The sequence below is a fragment of the Schistocerca americana genome, chromosome 2 (genome assembly GCF_021461395.2).
Source record: "Schistocerca americana isolate TAMUIC-IGC-003095 chromosome 2, iqSchAmer2.1, whole genome shotgun sequence".
Taxonomy (NCBI): Eukaryota; Metazoa; Arthropoda; class Insecta; order Orthoptera; family Acrididae; genus Schistocerca; species Schistocerca americana.
Genome location: NC_060120.1, coordinates 118,745,211 through 118,765,816, shown reverse-complemented (window position 1 = coordinate 118,765,816; position 20,606 = coordinate 118,745,211). Strand labels below are relative to the sequence as shown.

Here is a 20,606-nt window from a genome sequence, read left to right as displayed (position 1 = left end):
CCAATGCCTCACCAGGCTTTACAGTACTGTTCACAACATTATTCCTCGACTACAGCTATTGTTGAGGAATGATGGTGGACATATTGAGCATTTCCTGTAAAGAACATCATCTTTGCTCTGTCTTATTTTGTTATGCTAATTATTGCTATTCTGATCAGATGAAGCGCCATCTGTCGGACATTTTTTGAACTTTCGTATTTTTTTGGTTCTAATAAAACCCCATGTCATTCCAAGCATGTGTGTCAATTTGTACCTCTCTACCTACATTATTCCGTGATTTATTCAGATTTCAAATTTATACTGACTTTTTGATCACCCGGTATATTACCAGGAGACTATCATTGAATTATCCATTTTAAGAATATGGTACACGATTTTTTTAATACCCAATATAACAACGCGCTGTTTTAGGAGGAGTCAGCAAATGTTCTCTCTAGTGTTATAACCAGTGCGTTATCATCGGTTTCTTCAAATGATTCAAATGGCTCTGAGCACTATGGGACTTAACAGCTCAGGTCATCAGTCCCCTAGAACTTAGAACTACTTAAACCTAACTAACCTGAGGACATCACACACAAGCATGCCCGAGGCAGGATTCGAACCTGCGACCGTAGCGGTCGCGCGGTTCCAGACTGAAGCGCCTAGAACCGCTCGACCACAGCGGCCGACCTCATCGTTTTCTTCCGGCAGATTTCATTCCTTTTGTTGTGCTGGAGAAGATACCGTCGAGTTCGAACTGTGTGTCTATGACGCTGTGTCAGGCGCACAAATACCTCACAGCCCCCCCCCCCCTTCCAACCGCCACACAAACCCTTACTGAGTCCGCTGCCGTTACTCTGAGGCCGGGTCGGCGTGTGTGGGCACGCGCTGTCGCGCATGCATCACAGAGCGGTACCGCCGCCGCTACGGACTGCTGCAACGGAGCGGCCGAGCCCACCGCCACGCCGGCTGCGGAAGAGAGGCGCCTCTTGTTTGTAAATCGCCGGCCATCACACGTGACTGGAACCTCGATCCTTCCAAGAAGCGGACGCCAGCCGTTGTTCTCGCGCTGCGTGGCCTAGCTTCCCGCGCAGGGACCAGCCCGCAGACAGCGCACCTACTGCCAAACGAAGCTCCCAAAATTTCTGTACGCTACGAGCGTCGGCGAGGATAATGTGTCACGTCAGTCCGGTTGAAGCGCAAATAAACTGCAATTAGCTATAACTAGAGTTGTTAAACTACCGTACCTACCGTAGAATACCAGACGTAACCGTAGGCTACGGAAATTTTCCGAACACCTTATGATAATGAAGGTCGTCCCAGCGTTACCTGTATGTTAGGTGTGTGGCATATTTACCAGGGATTCATTTCCATCGATTTGTTTACGTATGCGATAACTGACTTAATAGATTCCCTTAGAAACCGGAAGTGATGAATTTTCTAGAAACTGAGTGAGGATACATAAAGAGCTGCGTTAACCTAAGGAATATTTCTGTCTTACATTGTAATTCTTCCGTCTGTTACGAAAAAAGTAACTGTATTTATAGCAAAACTGAAATTTTTCGCCGCGCGGGGTTAGCCGACGGGTAGCGGCGCTGCAGTCATGGACTGTGCGGCTGGTCCCGGCGGAGGTTCGAGTCCTCCCTCGGGCATGGGTGGGTGTGTTTTTGTCCTTAGGTTAATTTAGGTCAAGTAGTGTGTAAGCTTAGGGACTGATGACGTTAGCAGTTAAGTCCCATAAGATTTCACACACATTTGGTTTTTTTTTTATTTTGAAATTTTTCGATGTTCATTCAAGTTGTTTTTGAAAATTGTCGATTTGTAATATGAAAGATAGGGATGTTGTTGTCAATATATGTATTATATAGCGTTAGAAAACGCAATTTTCTGAAGAATGTCAGAAGCAAAATTCTGCAAAATGAAAACTATCAAACAGCACTTCAATACTTCCTCGAGCTTATATAAACCAAGTTACTGTTATTCATAAACATCCTTATCAAATATCAATAACAGGAAACTTGAAATAGACAATGAAGTACGTTCTGTTGATTAATAAAATAACCAAGACAATTACACTGATTTTTTTGCCTGTGAATGTGAACTGTACTTGCATGAAAATTAATTGCTTTGGTTACGAAAGTTATGCGATCCACTAATTTTAATTATGTGTAAAATCCAATTTATATTTCGGAAGGACGTGAAATATACAGTGGACTAATACTGAACGAGTGCCATTCTGATTATGTGCAAAACAAAAAAAACAAACAAAAACAAAGACAAGTTTTCGGCTCCCAGTTTTTTGACACATTCATTTATGTTTCTCTCGCTACCAGTGCAACCGGTAGTCCTACAATTTACTAGGTCATTCACGGACTGTACCAAAACTACCGAATCGTCGTTTTGGTACAGTGCAACTCTAGCAATATCAGTGGATTTTATTGTACAGTAATTTCCACGAATGACAGAGAGGGCCCTGCAAAGAAACCACCGCCACTTACTGTTTCATGTGCAATTATCTCTCTCTCTACGTGATGTTAGCATATTATCTTCCTTTCTGTGCCTTTTTTCAGTTATAGCCATGTCGTAGAGACGAGTTTTATCTGATTATCATTACCTGGTATTTTCTGCAGTTTCATCACCCTTTCCTCTAAGTGTGCTGTGGTATCAAGTTTCACCCCTCACCCGTTCACCATCAACAACGTACAGATTAACCCTCTCGCTGTGCGTAATTTGATTTATTTAGTAAGTTCTGCTCGTCAGACACCATAATCCTAAGATGTTTATCGCTCTAATGACTGTTTTCCTGCACATTAACTACAACGCTCGCTGTGTCCCTTGCTGGCGATATCTGCGTTTGATACACTCTTATCTACATCTACATCTACATCTACATTGATACTCCGCAAGCCACCCAACGGTGTGTGGCGGAGGGCACCTTACGTGCCACTGTCATTACCTCCCTTTCCTGTTCCAGTCGCGTATGGTTCGCGGGAAGAACGACTGTCTGAAAGCCTCCGTGCGCGCTCTAATCTCTCTAATTTTACATTCGTGATCTCCTCGGGAAGTATAAGTAGGGGGAAGCAATATATTCGATACCTCATCCAGAAACGCATCCTCTCGAAACCTGGCGAGCAAGCTACACCGCGATGCAGAGCGCCTCTCTTGCAGAGTCTGCCACTTGAGTTTATTAAACATCTCCGTAACGCTATCACGGTTACCAAATAACCCAGTGACGAAACGCGCCGCTCTTCTTTGGATCTTCTCTATCTCCTCCGTCAACTCGACCTGGTACGGATCCCACACTGATGAGCAATACTCAAGTATAGGTCGAACGAGTGTTTTGTAAGCCACCTCCTTTGTTGATGGACTACATTTTCTAAGCACTCTCCCAATGAATCTCAACCTGGTACCCGCCTTACCAACAATTAGTTTTATATGATCATTCCACTTCAAATCGTTCCGTACGCATACTCCCAGATATTTTACAGAAGTAACTGCTACCAGTGTTTGTTCCGCTATCATATAATCATACAATAAAGGATCCTTCTTTCTATGTATTCGCAATACATTACATTTGTCTATGTTAAGGGTCAGTTGCCACTCCCTGCACCAAGTGCCTATCCGCTGCAGATCTTCCTGTATTTCGCTACAATTTTCTAATGCAGCAACTTCTCTGTATACTACAGCATCATCCGCGAAAAGCCGCATGGAACTTCCGACACTATCTACTAAGTCATTTATATATATTGTGAAAAGCAATGGTCCCATAACACTCCCCTGTGGCACGCCAGAGGTTACTTTAACGTCTGTAGACGTCTCTCCATTGATAACAACATGCTGTGTTCTGTTTGCTAAAAACTCTTCAATCCAGCCACACAGCTGGTCTGATATTCCGTAGGCTCTTACTTTGTTTATCAGGCGACAGTGCGGAACTGTATCGAACGCCTTCCGGAAGTCAAGAAAAATAGCATCTACCTGGGAGCCTGTATCTAATATTTTCTGGGTCTCATGAACAAATAAGGCGAGTTGGGTCTCACACGATCGCTGTTTCCGGAATCCGTGTTGATTCCTACATAGTAGATTCTGGGTTTCCAGAAATGACATGATACGCGAGCAAAAAACATGTTCTAAAATTCTACAAGAGATCGACGTAAGAGATATAGGTCTATAGTTTTGCGCATCTGCTCGACGACCCTTCTTGAAGACTGGGACTATCTGTGCTCTTTTCCAATCATTTGGAACCCTCCGTTCCTCTAGAGACTTGCGGTACACGGCTGTTAGAAGGGGGGCAAGTTCTTTCGCGTACTCTGTGTAGAATCGAATTGGTATCCCGTCAGGTCCAGTGGACTTTCCTCTATTGAGTGATTCCAGTTGCTTTTCTATTCCTTGGACACTTATTTCGATGTCAGCCATTTTTTCGTTTGTGCGAGGATTTAGAGAAGGAACTGCAGTGCGGTCTTCCTCTGTGAAACAGCTTTGGAAAAAGGTGTTTAGTATTTCAGCTTTACGCGTGTCATCCTCTGTTTCAATGCCATCATCATCCCGTAGTGTCTGGATATGCTGTTTCGAGCCACTTACTGATTTAACGTAAGACCAGAACTTCCTAGGATTTTCTGTCAAGTCGGTACATAGAATTTTACTTTCGAATTCAATGAACGCTTCACGCATAGCCCTCCTTACGCTAACTTTGACATCGTTTAGCTTCTGTTTGTCTGAGAGGTTTTGGCTGCGTTCAAACTTGGAGTGAAGCTCTCTTTGCTTTCGCAGTAGTTTCCTAACTTTGTTGTTGTACCACGGTGGGTTTTTCCCGTCCCTCACAGTTTTACTCGGCACGTACCTGTCTAAAACCCATTTTACGATTGCCTTGAACTTTTTCCATAAACACTCAACATTGTCAGTGTCGGAACAGAAATTTTCGTTTTGATCTGTTAGGTAGTCTGAAATCTGCCTTCTATTACTCTTGCTAAACAGATAAACCTTCCTCCCTTTTTTTATATTCCTATTAACTTCCATATTCAGGGATGCTGCAACGGCCTTATGATCACTGATTCCCTGTTCTGTACATACAGATTCGAAAAGTTCGGGTCTGTTTGTTATCAGTAGGTCCAATATGTTATCTCCACGAGTCGGTTCTCTGTTTAATTGCTCGAGGTAATTTTCGGATAGTGCACTCAGTATAATGTCACTCGATGCTCTGTCCCTACCGCCCGTCCTAAACATCTGAGTGTCCCAGTCTATATCTGGTAAATTGAAATCTCCACCTAAGACTACAACATGCTGAGAAAATTTATGTGAAATGTATTCCAAATTTTCTCTCAGTTGTTCTGCCACTAATGCTGCTGAGTCGGGAGGTCGGTAAAAGGAGCCAATTATTAACCTAGTTCGGTTGTTTAGTGTAACCTCCACCCATAATAATTCACAGGAACTATCCACTTCTACTTCACTACAGGATAAACTACTACTAACAGCGATGAACACTCCACCACCGGTTGCATGCAATCTATCCTTTCTAAACACCGTCTGTACCTTTGTAAAAATTTCGGCAGAATCTATCTCTGGCTTAAGCCAGCTTTCTGTACCTATAACGATTTCAGCTTCGGTGCCTTCTATCAGCGCTTGAAGTTCCGGTACTTTACCAACGCAGCTTCGACAGTTGACAATTACGATACCGATTGCTGCTCGGTCCCCGCATGTCCTGACTTTGCCCCGCACCCGTTGAGGCTGTTGCCCTTTCTGTACTTGCCCAAGGCCATCTAACCTAAAAAACCGCCCAGCCCACGCCACACAACCCCTGCTACCCGTGTAGCCGCTTGTTGCGTGTAGTGGACTCCTGACCTATCCAGCGGAACCCGAAACCCCACCACCCTATGGCGCAAGTCGAGGAATCTGCAGCCCACACGGTCGCAGAACCGTCTCAGCCTCTGATTCAGACCCTCCACTCGGCTCTGTACCAAAGGTCCGCAGTCAGTCCTGTCGACGATGCTGCAGATGGTGAGCTCTGCTTTCATCCCGCTAGCGAGACTGGCAGTCTTCACCAAATCAGATAGCCGCCGGAAGCCAGAGAGGATTTCCTCCGATCCATAGCGACACACATCATTGGTGCCGACATGAGCGACCACCTGCAGATGGGTGCACCCTGTACCCTTCATGGCATCCGGAAGGACCCTTTCCACATCTGGAATGACTCCCCCCGGTATGCACACGGAGTGCACATTGGTTTTCTTCCCCTCTCTTGCTGCCATTTCCCTAAGGGGCCCCATTACGCGCCTGACGTTGGAGCTCCCAACTACCAGTAAGCCCACCCTCTGCGACTGCCCGGATCTTGCAGACTGAGGGGCAACCTCTGGAACAGGACAAGCAGCCATGTCAGGCCGAAGATCAGTATCAGCCTGAGACAGAGCCTGAAACCGGTTCGTCAGACAAACTGGAGAGGCTTTCCGTTCAGCCCTCCGGAATGTCTTTCGCCCCCTGCCACACCTTGAAACGACCTCCCACTCTACCACAGGTGAGGGATCAGCCTCAATGCGGGCAGTATCCCGGGCAACCACAGTCGTAGTCCGATCAGGGGATGCGTGGGACGAGCTGGCCGTCCCCGACAAACCCCCATCCCGACCCCCACAGTGATGCCCATTGGCAACAGCCTCAAGCTGTGTGACCGAAGCCAACACTGCCTGAAGCTGGGAGCGAAGGGATGCCAACTCAGCCTGCATCCGAACACAGCAGTTGCAGTTCCTATCCATGCTAAAAACTGTTTTGCTAAGAACGTCTGAACTAATCTACAGAGAGCGCAAACAAATCGACAAAATTTAAACGGTTATTAAAATACAAGATTGCCTAGTAAATGCAGTAATGCTGCTACTTGCGCACTGCTGACACTGCTCGGCGGCGGAAGGAGACTAAGCGAAATTACACTATTCAGGTACTAAAACACGATGCTACACTCTCAAATACTATAATACGCCCGAAATTTATGAATTAAACAATGCAAGTACCAAAAACACGCAAAGAAATTAAGAATTAAACTATGTAACAAATGAGTGAGCTAGGAGTATACGACTTGCTGCTGCAGCTGCTTATCCAACGGCGGCAGGGAGCACACTGACTGCGACCAACCGACACTGGCCGTTCAAAACAAAACAGTAGACAAACGACTACGCGAATTTACACTATTCAGGTACTAAAACGCGATGCTACAACTCTCAAATACTATAATACGCTCGAAATTTATGAATTAAACAATGCAAGTACCAAAAACACGCAAAGAATTTAAGAATTAAACTATGTAACAAATGAGTGAGCTAGGAGTATACGACTTGCTGCTGCAGCTGCTTATCCAACGGCGGCAGGGAGCACACTCAACAATAAAAGTCACGTCTGTTTTGGAGACCTGGATGTCATGAGGGTCCAAAATGGATTTTTTTATTTAATAAAATTCTATGATTCTGAAAATATACATTGTTGATGAAGAGTAACTTATTTTCGTCTTTAAACGCCTTTCTTAAGCAGATGCGGCACGTGGATGTTTACCACTGAGGTTCAATGGTTCAAATGGCTCTGAGCACTATGGGACTTAACTTCTGAGGTCATCAGTCCCCTAGAACTTAGAACTACTTAAACCTAACTAACCTAAGGATATCACACACATCCATGCCCGATGCACGATTCGAACCTGCGACCGTAGCGGTCGCGCGGTTCCAGACTGTAGCGCCTAGAACCGCTCGGCCACTCCGGCCGGCTTACCAGTGAGGGAACAGTGTATACGACTGGAGTTAACCCCCTCTGCATGAGTTAATGCCTGAAGATTGTGTAATGAATCACCGAAACTGGTAGCCATATAATATCGAACATCGAAAGGACGGCTGTAGGTGTTGCATTTTATTACAGAATATCTTAGTCACCACCGCAGCGTCCTCTTTGTGGTCGCTGTAATTTTAACATGGCCAGCGCTGGATCCCATGCTGCCCTAAGTTGGTACCCTGTCTTCCTATTCACCAGATTGGCCGAGTTGCGAACTTCCAGTGCTTTTATAATAAGGCTATCCCTATACGAAGACGTTGACGGGCGAATTTTTGTGCTTTTGTGTTCCACACTGTGTCTTGTACTGTGACAACGCTCGCTGACTGCAGATTTCTCTGGGTGATCCAGACGTGTGTGTCGGCAATATTCGATGCATTTGTCCTCCATGATGTGTCCAATGTATGATTTTTGAGTTTTCTTTGTGGATAAAAGATTTATTTAACTTTGTCTCTCCAATAACCTTCCTATTTTGGAAGAAACACCGCCGACTATGGAAAGTCAACCATTCTTCTTTGTTCTTCACTTTCTTCCAGGTCCTCACTTTGTGTAACAGGCAACAGTCTCTAAAACCACGGTACAGAGGTGGCGTAGCTCGTCGAAGAGCTGCCTGAATCTGATATGGCTCGTGCTCTCTGGACCAACATCCTAAGCACGCCACTTGGTTGTGCAGGGTGGTGACAGCTGGTGGCCTGTAAGTCCGTCCGTGTAGGTTTACGGTGCACAGCGTGACCCAAGCTGCCGATTCCTTTTTTCCGCACCAACACGTCCGGAAACGTTAGTTTGCCGTTTTTCTCCTTCTCCATCGTAAACTTGAAGTTACAATGAAGAGAATGTAGAAGCATGTATTTGAGTGGTATCTGTTCTGTAGAACGAGTCCGACCGAACAGACACCACTCAAAGATAAACATTTTTTTGTAACAGTGGGATGGCTCTTTGACGTTTACTTCAGTGCGGATGCACTAATATCGTCAGAACTTCTTCGGGAATCAATAATTTGCCAGCAGTGTGTCAATGGTTCTTCGTTAATGTGTGGGTCGGTGTTGTTGGGGACTGTTTAATTGGGCCGTATCTGCTACCTAGTTGTCTCTTGGTCATAAAAAATGGAAAAGTGTTTGTTGGTTTAATTAATTTGCCGCCAGAGAAATCTTCCTGTACCGGTTTAAATACTCCTCATAGGAAAAAATTACTTTAGGGAAAAATAATTGTTTTGATGTCTCCTACAACCTCCCAGAGTTTGTTGGTTTAAATACTTTTCACCTTGTAGACTGACCTTACACGTTATTAAGTGACAATTTGTGATTTATATACTGGTGGAAGGCCTCACAATTTAACGTCGGCCACTCTTCAAATGGCTGAAAGAAATTGTGGGCAGTGTCGCTGGCGTAAATAAACCTCCCGTCCGCCTCACGGAGGCCGCATTGTAGTGCGCGCCTAATTAAGCGGCGGACATTTACAAACGTTCCCGGTGAGGTACAACAGCACGGGAGACGGCGCCAGGCCCGCGAAACGACAGACAGCGCCGCCGCTAATTGCAGGCCAAAGCCTCTGCCGTACTTTCCTGTCTCGCCCGCCACTCTGCTATTTCTGACAGCGCCAGCTTCCCTGTCAAGAGTGGCACTTGGCCAGACATAACACAGACCCAGTGACTGTGGTAGGTGGTCGAACTTCCGTTACCCGTACGTTGCTTCTTGCTGCGTAAGGCGGACGCGACAACTGAAGCACCAGTTCTAGGAATGGCTGTCCGGCTCCTGGACACACACTGCTGCACTGCTTTCCTCGGTTAAACAACTCTCCACAGGGTACAGCAAAATAAGGGCATGTGACACTGTATCTCCCTCTGAGAGGGAACCCACAAGTCTGCAGTGCCTGTGGCGTACCACTGACAGTATCCCGCATTTTACGTGATTGTATTTTATTTACTGATGCGAGGCCATCCGTGCAGTTAGCAGTACGCTTACTTTCTATTTTACATGATGACTGTAAGAGTGTAAAATGGATCGAAGGGGGGTAGGACGTCAAACGGGCCGACTTGGAGCCAGAGAGGCATCACAGGACATTTTATTTTCCTACTGTCTATACTTTTACAAATAACTTCATAAAACTTTGTCAGCATGACTAGGAAGGACTCAGGATTCACACTCATAGCAGTGGAAGTACAAAAACATAACAAATAAGTTTTTTTAGACATGAAATTTCATCATTTTTTCACTTACTGTTGGCTGCATTTGTTGGTGTAGGTACATTTTTCTTCACAAGTAAGAGAGATTCTTTGATGAATTTTGCACAGCATACAAACCATACTTACAGGTGTATGAAACTAGAATTTTCCAAATCTATAAAAAACTGTGGTAAAAATTGAGATAATTAACTATAAAATTTGATTTTTTTCTAAACAAAGCTTAAAACGTAACAGCTCATTCATTTCTTCATAAATTAAATAGATTCTAGAGTTTCAGACACCTGTAAGTATGGTTTCTATGCTGTGCAAAATTCATCGAACAGTCTCTCTTACTTATGAAGAGAAGTGTACCTATAGCAACAAATGCAGCCGATAGTAAGTGAAAAAATGACGAAATTTCGCATGTAAAAAAATTATTTTGTTATGTTTTTTAACTTCCGCTGCTACGAGTGTGAATCCTGAATCCTTCCTGGTCATGCTGACAAAGTTTTGTGAATTTGCTTGTAAAAGTAGATACAGTGGAAATTAAAATGTCCTGTGGTGCCTCTCCTGCTCCGAGTCGGCCCGTTTGACGTCCTACCCCCCTTAAAAAAATTGGGTGACAGATATTACCTAAATTTCAGTGCACAGATTTTAACTGTACTCTTCCTTTAACCGTCGTTTTAAAGAACGGATAAGAAACTACGTTTGTAATTTTTAAGCTCTCTCATTCCTATATCAAATGGTTCAAATGGCTCTGAGCACTATGGGACTCAACTGCTGTGGTTATCAGTCCCCTAGAACTTAGAACTACTTAAACCTAACTAACCTAAGGACATCACACACATCCATGCCCGAGGCAGGATTCGAACCTGCGACCGTAGCAGTCGCACGGTTCCGGACTGCCCGCCTAGAACCGCGAGACCACCGCGGCCGGCTCCTATATCTTTCTCTTTTTTCAGTAACCCAGCTATCTCCTCAACCCAGTCATTGCTTTATACGACAAGTTATCAGCGGATGCGAGTGCGTGCTCCACATTAACCTCCTCTCCATGTCGTTATATTGCGCTTCCGCAGTTCCGTCTTGACACGCCGCCTGTTAGTACACAACCAATGCGCGCTTGCAATGGTAAGAGCAGCTCTTGTCATCTGAGTTACTTTCTGCCGATTAAGCAGTTTAGGTACCACACGCTATTCAGCCTTGTTTAAGTTTGTCATTTTCGTGATAACCCTCAAAACAGTTTTATACTGGACATTTTGAGGGATGAACTACAGTTTACGATTGAATAATTGAAGTTTTTCCATTATGTTTTACAATCGTTTTTAGGTAAGTTAGGGACAGTGATATGCTTAATTTTATACAGTCCCTTGGACGATCGTGTACTCTAAGGGCTTGTGGGCGAATCCGCCGCACTTCCAACATATCCATTGTAGTTTCATGATAAGACGTACCGGGAACAAACCCGTCAACAATTGTTGGTCCGCGTACAGAGAGTCTTTTACAAATTGTGTCGGCCTGAAAAGGGCTTTTTTTGTAGCTAGGACGTTGTTTACTTAAAGCAGAGCCGGCCTCAGTGGCCGAGCGGTTCTAGGCGCTTCAGTCTGGAACCGCGCGACCGCTACGGTCGCAGGTTCGAATCCTGCCTCGGGGATGGATGTGTGTGATGTCCTTAGGTTAGTTAGGTTTAAGTAGTTCTAAGTTCTAGGGGACTGATGACCTCAAATGTTAAGTCCCATAGTGCTCAGAGCCATTTGAACTTAAAGCAGGTGCTCGAACTGGCGACCCTCTGACACAAGCTTGGTAACGTCGAACGGTGTTTCGACGAACTCTTTCAAAGATTCCTGGCACTGCCCTGATGTGATTGGCGGCATGTTGAATGCGATCCATTAATTCCTCTTCGTTTGCAGGTGGTTCGCGTCCGGGTGGGTGAACTAGAACCTTGAAGAATCGCCACAGGACAAATCCGGTGGCGTGACGTCTGGTGATCGCGGGAGCACCTCTGCCAATTACCCGGCCGTCGAAGAGTTCATTCAAATATCCGCGCACAGCACGACTGTTATGTGCGGGCGCCCCATAATGCTGCAACCACATGCATAGCCATTATGTCCAGGGGAACATCTTCCAGCAGGCCGGGTAAAGTTTCTTGTAAAAAGTGAAGGTAATTTGCCCCGGTAAGTCGAGGAGCTAGACGGACTGACCCAATCAGATGGTCACCCACAATGCATGCTCAGATGTTGAGCGAAGATAGGTTCTGGTGTCCATGACGTGAGGATTTCCCCTTGCCCAATAATGAACGTTTCCAGTGTTGTGAAGTCTGGATCTCTGCAACACGTCGCAGAAACCACCGGCAAAACCGTAGCCTGTGTTCATAGTCCGCCACAGGATTTAGGTCTTGGTCAAAGTAGAAACTAAATGGATGATGGCCGCCATCCAAAACCTCCCAGACTAACCGATGAGTGACCCCATATCGTGTCCAGCCGCTGGAGTACTTGTCGTAGGTGTTTCCTCGAAGCGCTCGGGAGTTGTCTCTTCAAATTCAGCATCCCGTAGTATTCGAGGTCCTCCAGAGTCACCATGATATCCGGCTAACGAGCCTGTTTCGCCAAGTCACCGTTGAATTGCTGTAAACGTTTGCGAGTGTGGGTGGCGTCTTGCTGGGTACCGTTGCCCACACAACCGTCGGGCTTCATGCGCGTTACCGTCGGCCCCGTTCCCCACACAACCGTTGAGCTTCATGCGCGTTACCGTCGGCCCCGTTCCCCACATAACCGTCGAGCTTCATGCGCGTTACCGTCGGCTATTCCATAAACAAAAACCACATCTCGTTCTTCGAACTAATACTGTGCCGCCGTGCTTACTCTATGACTAAATCGCAGGTGACGTGTGTGTGCTCCGAAGTGAAGCTTACGTGTGAATGCCTCTGACGTGAGGTGGAGACAAACAGCAAGACCTATTCGACACGCGTGCGGTGCCAGGGACGTCTGTATGTGTGAACCGACAAACACAGCGCTGCCCGTCAACCGACGAATGACAACAGGGCAATACCACGGCCAATCGGAGCGCGTAGTGCCAAGTTTCTGTAGTTCCAAAATGGTGCGTTGTCGACCTACACAACATTAGAAATTCGGGATACCTTCCAAGTATTTTGGTATAAGAGAGACACGGTCGCTTAAGGCTCGTTACATCGTTATTACATTTCGTTTGGCGACAATGCAATGGTCGCGGTAGTCCTGTTCCACAGCAAAAATTTTCAAATGTGTGTCATATCGTATGGGACTTGACTGCTAAGGTCATCAGTCCCTAAGCTTACACACTGCTTAACCTAAATTATCCTAAGGACAAACACACACACACACACACCCATGCCCGAGGGAGGACTCTAACCTCCGCCGGGACCAGCCGCACAGCCCATGACTGCAGCGCCTTAAAACGCTTGGCTAATCCCGCGCGGGTGTTCCATTGCCATCTCTGTCGTCGGACATCAGGCAAATGTACGTCGTCTTCTGGGAGCACGTGACCTCGGTAGATACACAGTCCTGGTTGCTGGAATTATCGCAGCTGCGGAAGTAGTGCGCCAAACTGCCGGAATTCTTCAGCGTGTAGGACTGTCGATGGTGCGTCACAGTACACGCTGTCGTGATCACGATGGTCGAAATTTTCAACAATACCTGTTAGGATCAACTTTAAATTTGTTGGGTGCTTTAGTGACCACTGACAGAATAGATTCAACACACTGTGTTAAAGTGTACATGTTTCGTCTGACGGTTGTTTTATTACTCTGTGTTGTGTGTTGTACGTTTTGGTCACTGCACGTTACACGCTTCTTCACTGTTGTGAAAGTATTTTCACAGAAACAAGGGTGGTTAAGGCAAAAATCGAATAAATCGAAATTACATTGGCCGGCCGGAGGGGCCGCGCGGTGAAAGGCGCTACAGTCTGGAACCGCACGACCGCTACGGTCGCAGGTTCGAATCCTGCCTCGGGCATGGATGTGTGTGATGTCCTTAGGTTAGTTAGGTTTAAGTAGTTCTAAGTTCTAGGGGACTTATGACCACAGCAGTTGAGTCCCATAGTGCTCAGAGCCATTTGAACCATTTTTCTTTTTTTTTGAAATTACATTATCATTTTGTATCGAGCCGCAGGAATCCGTCGTTCCCTTACGCCAAAATAGTGAGAAGGTATCCTCAACAACCTCAAAGTCTTCTGGTGGAGTTCTGGCTCACCTATAGAATCCCATTCTACAAATATTATGCAAAAGTAAGTTTTGAAGTCTATTGAGTGACGGAGAAGCGACTTTAAGGCCTACTTTAATCACACAGGTTACAGTAATTACACAAATTTAATCATAGAATGATTTTTCGCGGGAGGAGTACGAATGGCAGTGTTTGCAGTTTGCCTCTTCTCTCACGTTACAGCTTGTCTAAGTATTGAGGAATAGAAGCAAGAAATGTAGTAAGAGTTCAACACCCCGCAGACTGTTGGATCATTAGAGAGAAACTTAGACAGGGCTAGGACGGAGAAGCAAATGTATTGTGTGGTTTTTTTTTTTTTTTGAAAAATATGTAATAATCAGCCAACCGGTTGCATAGGTTTTCACCCTTAAAGGTGACGAAACCTGGTCAAGGTGTATAGAAAACTTCTGCAACCGGTTGGCTGATTTTTACATATTTTTCAAATTTGTGTATACGGTTGCTGCAAACGTCAGTCATGTTCAAAGTTGTATTGTGTTTATTTCGAAAGAACTATTTGAGCATTCGCCATAAATGACTTACAGAAACTACGGAAAATCCAACTAGATAACCCGACGATGATTTGAACAAGGATCCTCCTGAATACAAGTCCAGTTTCTTAACTACTGCGCTACCGCTGCAGGTCTTAATGCCCTTAACGTTCTCTGTGTAGCTGAATATCAGCAAGTAGACCCAATGCTGAGGTATAGTTCGTTACATATTGGTTTGGATACCATTCTGGAATATTAGCTGTAGTCGAAACATATTCGTGTATCGGTAATAAAGGATAATGTAAGAAAGCTTTGAAAATGAGTCTAGTTCTGTCGTATTCCTAAGAACGAAATATTACATTGCATAGAAAACCTTTAATCATTTCTGCCTGTTACACAAAACAAAATTCGTTATTACATTAGCGGCAGTAATTTAGGATTCTGACTTACAATAAGGCACCAGCAAGCCGCAATATGCACTCTGGTGGTCACGATCGCCCCCCTCCGAAACCGGTTATAGTTCAGCGTGCCCAGTAAGTGAGGGAGATTTAGGATGTGGGAAATGTTGCCAGGGACCTCTCGCTCTCTGCACGGCCATTCATCTGGCCTGCGCGAACTCTGCTTTGCAGCGAGGTATACCTCCCAGGCGCACCGCTCCACTTCTAGCAGCCATTGTGCCTCGGGGCGCCGCAGTATTTCGTTGTTATTGTTGTCGTTAAGGTTTCGTGTCTTGTAGGCAATGGGGTCATTACACATCTTTATTACCCTCTCCTGATGAGACTCGGAAATGAGTGAACTACATGGCTATAAAACCAGTTAACTGAGCAGTAACAGCTGAGTTCGTTTGGTTCATGTGATTACCGGATATGAACGCAGCACGGGTTCGCCTTGCGGGCGTAAGGTGTACAGTTCGGGTCAGTTCATTTGCGTTCTACGCTTGATGTACCCTCTCTTACCGAAAATGAACAAATTAACGAATTTCGTATGTGTGTTTCTCCTTTTTCCCTGTTTTTGAGTAATATCCCAGGTCTAATTCTTTATTCTGAGTTCTCTCGTGGAATACGGTCCTGTCGTTAATGGTTTCCTCTACAGGTTTGAGTTTTCACCCAGAATTAGTAAAAACCAATCAAAATTTCCGCACTCTGATTACTAGCGTTAAACAATAACTTAACTTAAAATACGTGTGATGTATATAACTGAAGCATTCAAAACCGAGAGATCTTGTTTATGGACAGTGATCGGGCACGACTGCTCCCACCAGCAACACATCAATTGGGGACCTTGCATTCTCAGCTCCCCTGTGTTGCTACCCTCTCCGTGTGAAGAACTGTGGTTGCCAGTTCTCGAGTCATAATCCTTTCTGATCGATTTCTGACATGCTTAGAGACATGATAAAGAACAATAACACACAAAGTTCAGGATTTTTGTGTGATTTTCTTAGAAGATGCAGACTTTGAACTTCATACTCATTACAAGTTAAATATTAACAATAGAAATAAACACCGTTCACCGTTGTTCCGAAGCTATACATTTAAAATGCAACAGCGGTTTACGTACGTGAAAAGAGAGAGAGAGAGAGAGAGAGAGAGAGAGAGAGAGAGAGAGAGAGAACCACCACCACCACCAACATACACTCATGCTCATAAATTAAGGATAATGCTGATACATGGTGAAACAACGCTCTGGTGGGCAGTTTGCGGGTTTAAATCACCTCGAGGTATGACCATGCAGTGCATTTGACCTGCGGTCGTCGCACGGTGGCGCTGGCAGCACTCCACATACGCAGAGGTGTGTTGGTGCATGTCACAGTACGGCGCAGCGAGTAAGTGTGCAGACGTTTTCAGACGTGCTAATGGTGACTGAGTTGAAAATGGCTCAAAGAACACATATTGATGAAGTTATGAGGGGTAGAATACTAGGGCGACTGGAGGCTGGTCAAACACAGCAGGTGGTAGCACGGGCCCTCCGTGTGCCACAAAGTGTGATCTCAAAATTATGGCAACGATTCCAGCAGACAGGAAACGTAACCAGGCGCTACAGTACGGGACGTCCACAGTGTACAACACCACAAGAAGACCGATATCTAACCATCAGTGCCCGCAGACTGCCACGGAGTACTGCAGGTGGCCTTGCTCGTGGCCTCACACCAGCCACTGGAACAGATGTCTCCACACAGTCTACAGACGACTGAACAAAAAAATGTTCAAATGGCTCTGAGCACTATGGGACTCAATATCTGAGGTCATCAGTCCCCTAGACTTAGAATTACTTAAACCTAAGGACATCACACACACAAATGCCCGAGGCAGGATTCGAACCTGCGACCGTAGCAGCAGCGCGGTTCCGAACTGGAGCGCCTAGAACCGCCGGCCACCGCGGCCGGCACGACTGAATAGACATGGTTTATTCGTCCAGAGACCTGCAAAGCGCATTCCACTGACCCCTGGTCACAGGAGAGCCCGTAAAGCCTGGTGTCAAGAACACAGTACATGGTCATAGGAACAGTGGTCCCAGGTTATTTTCACGGACGAGACCAGGTATAGTCTCAACAATGATTCTTGCCGGCTTTTCATCTGGCGTGAACCAGGAACCAGATACCAACCCCTTAATGTCCTTAAAAGAGACCTGTATGGGGGTCGTGGTTTGATGGAGTGGGGTAGGATTATGATTGGTGCACGTACACCCATACAGGTCTTTGACAGAGGAACTGTAACAGGTCAGGTGTATCGGGACGTCATTTTGCACCAGTATGTCCGCCTTTTCAGGGGTGCAGTAGGTCCCACCTTCCTCCTGCCGGATGATAACGCACGGCCCCAACGAGCTGCCATCGTGGACAGAAGATACCGGGCGAATGGAGTGGTCTGCCTGTTCTCCAGACCTAAACTCTATCGAGCACGTCTGGGGTGCTCTCGGTCGACGTATTGCTGCACGTCTTCACACCCCTAGGACACTTCAGGAGCTCCGACAGGCACTGGTGCAAGAATGGGAGGCTATACCCCAGCAGTTGCTCGACCACCTGATCCAGAGTGTTTCGGGACGGTTTTCTCAACGTATCACCAATACCGTGGACTTACAGATCTGTGTCGTGTGTGTTCCCTATGGGCCTATGCCATCAGCGCCAGTTTTGTGTAGTGCCACGTTGTGTGGCACCACATTCTCCAATTATCCATAATTTATGAGCATGAGTGTAGAAAGAGAGCTTCAGTGAGTTAAATAGTTTTTCGAGATATGGTAATTTTGAAGTTTGATCTCATACAAAACAAAATTAACGTAACAGACGTTAAACTTGAGGAAACTGAGGATAGATTTTTGACCTAATTCGAGAGATCTTCGTAAAATATACTGATTTTCTATTACCGAGGAGAACGGGGCATTGTGGCGTCTGCCTGAGCACAGTACTTATGGCAACGATGTCGCACCATCGGACGTTAAACTGCAGATGCCAACTAATTTATAGTAGACAGACACTGTCAAACAAGAATGACGTCGACCACAATTATAGGGAACCCTGGTACTATCCGTGTGGGCAGAAGTTTTTGTGAAGAAACCATGCAGCATTTACCTAGGGCGGTTGAACAAATCTACAGGAAGGCTGCACAACTCGTTACTCCTTAGAGCTTTGCAGTCTGTGGGCCACAAAATTAGATTCGTCTCATACGTTACAGCCACGTTTTAGTTAACAGCCGGCACGATGGAATGTATTTTTGTTCATCTTGGGGTTCCCTTAATTTTTTTGGTCTCCAGATTTACAAATACACCAAACTTTAATATTACAAGTCAAAGACCATGACTAAACATCTAATTCTCTTAGTGCTATTTTCTTCGTGTGACTTTTTCTTAGTATGTGGAGAAATAACAGAAAAATCAAGTGACGAGATTGCAGTCCTGGTCGAATGCTGCTGTGCCGCTTCCGTGCTCATTCTCGGAACCGCCCTCGCCTCTGGCCGTGTTGCCGGCAGCCGGGACACAACTGCTGGAAGCCCTAGCCATGGAAGAGGCAGGTGCGGCGCGCCAACAGTCGCTGGGCGCAGCCTTTGTGACGTCACCGGCCGTCACTTCCTGCTGGTCAGCTCACAACGGGCCGACGCAGTCTTTCTGTCGCGGCTTCCGCTGCGGCCGCGCAGTGTAGCGAATGGGGGGGGGGGGGAGAGGGGGGGCAGTTTCCTACCGACTGCCATAACATTTCATCGAAGAGTTCACACCTGTACAGTTAGGGAAGTATGAATGGCCTATCCCGCAAATGTTAAATAGCTAATTTCATGACCCATTTTCTCAAGAACTACTTCATGAAACTGATGAAGCTTCTGCATGTTACTTATAGGAGTATGTGCTTCGTGTACTTCGTCCTCCAGTCTGAATTATGTGCTCAAAAAATTAGGGCAAAATTTGTTGCATATTTTTGTTACATTTTTCCTTAAATTTTTGTGCATTTTACTGGAAAAATAAGGCCATCTCTATCATTCTAGACATCACAAGATATTACAAAGCAACTGTAAAAAATCTGGAGTAGTTTCTATAGTTCTTGAGAAAACGGGTCATTTGTCTGAGAAAATTTCGTTTTTCAGAAATTAGTTACAAATTGTGGTGTCACCGCCAGACACCACACTTGCTAGGTGGTAGCCTTTAAATCGGCCGCGGTCCGTTAGTATGCGTCGGACCCGCGTGTCGCCACTATCAGTGATTGCAGACCGAGCGCCGCCACACGGCAGGTCTAGTCTAGAGATACTCCCTAGCACTCGTCCCAGTTGTACAGCCGACTTTGCTAGCGATTTTTCACTGTCTACATACGCTCTCATTTGCACAGACGACAGTTTAGCATAGCCTTCAGCTACGTCATTTGCTACGACCTAGCAAGGCGCCATATTCAGTTACTATAAGTACTATCTTCTAGAATGTATTCTGAACAGATAATATTGTGAATCGTGTACCGTCAAGAGCGACGTTCATCATTAATGGATTAAAGTTAAGTATCAAACTAATTACGTCCGCTTTCTGAATTCTCATTCCTTGTCATGTTCCAGTCCTCATGTCAGTATAGTTCTTCCCTCCTCACGCTAGCCTGCTTGAGCTAAAACAAGTGCATTTCGGCCTCCACTCGTAACACGGTGTTGGCTCTTCTGCTAACGCAAAACAAATAAATTCAAATTAAGACTCACGTTTCAACAGAAACAACAAACTGTAGTAGCACTGCGGTCGCCATCATCTTCAACATTTTTATTGCTAGTAAGCTGATCTAAAGTTACAGCTGATTCTGCTTTTTTTTTGTATTTACACCACTCCTCTGAACGAAGATTGTGGATGGGCTTGTCATCTGTTCACCTGTTGATACTTTATGGAAAACGTTTGCCCACAGATCCTCTTTCATACCATCTAGGTTATTTTCGTTTGTTGTTTGGGTTTCAGCATAGTATTCTGATAGGTGACTGATGGTCTTGTACAGCAGACGACTAATGGTCTTGCCATCGCACAGTGGTGTCGTCAACAGCCGTGCTTTGGCCGTAATAGCAAGAAAATCGCATGCTCAAGGTAAACTAGAATCACAGCTGTTATCCCAATCCTATCGAGTTATGCAGCAAGGTTTCCACCAGAACTTACATCGTATCACAGCCTTCTAGACCTCGTGGTTTTGGAGGTATTAATTTTTAACTGAGCAGTGGTTCGTGAAATCCTAAATATGTTCTATGCAGCTAATTCAATTAAATACATTTGCAGTCAACAAAATTTAGTAAATTGCACATAAAGTTAATCTTCAAATTCAATGAATGTTTCTCTAAACAAAACAGAAAATTTTTGAACGACATGGCCATTTGTACTCTAGTATTTTATCTGATGCAATCACATAATAGTTTTATACTGTTGACCAGTACGAGGCACTACTCGCAAGTCAGCACAGCTGAAACAGCATGAAGACGATCATCAGGTAATGCTTAGTACATCATTGTACTGATTGTT

The 20,606-nt window shown here is 45.4% G+C and overlaps 1 protein-coding gene across 1 annotated transcript in view; it reads right to left on the bottom strand.

Moving 5' to 3' along the window:
* LOC124595057 (cAMP-dependent protein kinase catalytic subunit 3-like) overlaps positions 1-20,606 on the bottom strand; it is a 322,287-nt gene that overhangs the window by 50,926 nt on the left and 250,755 nt on the right. The gene's annotated exons all lie outside the window — the stretch shown is intronic.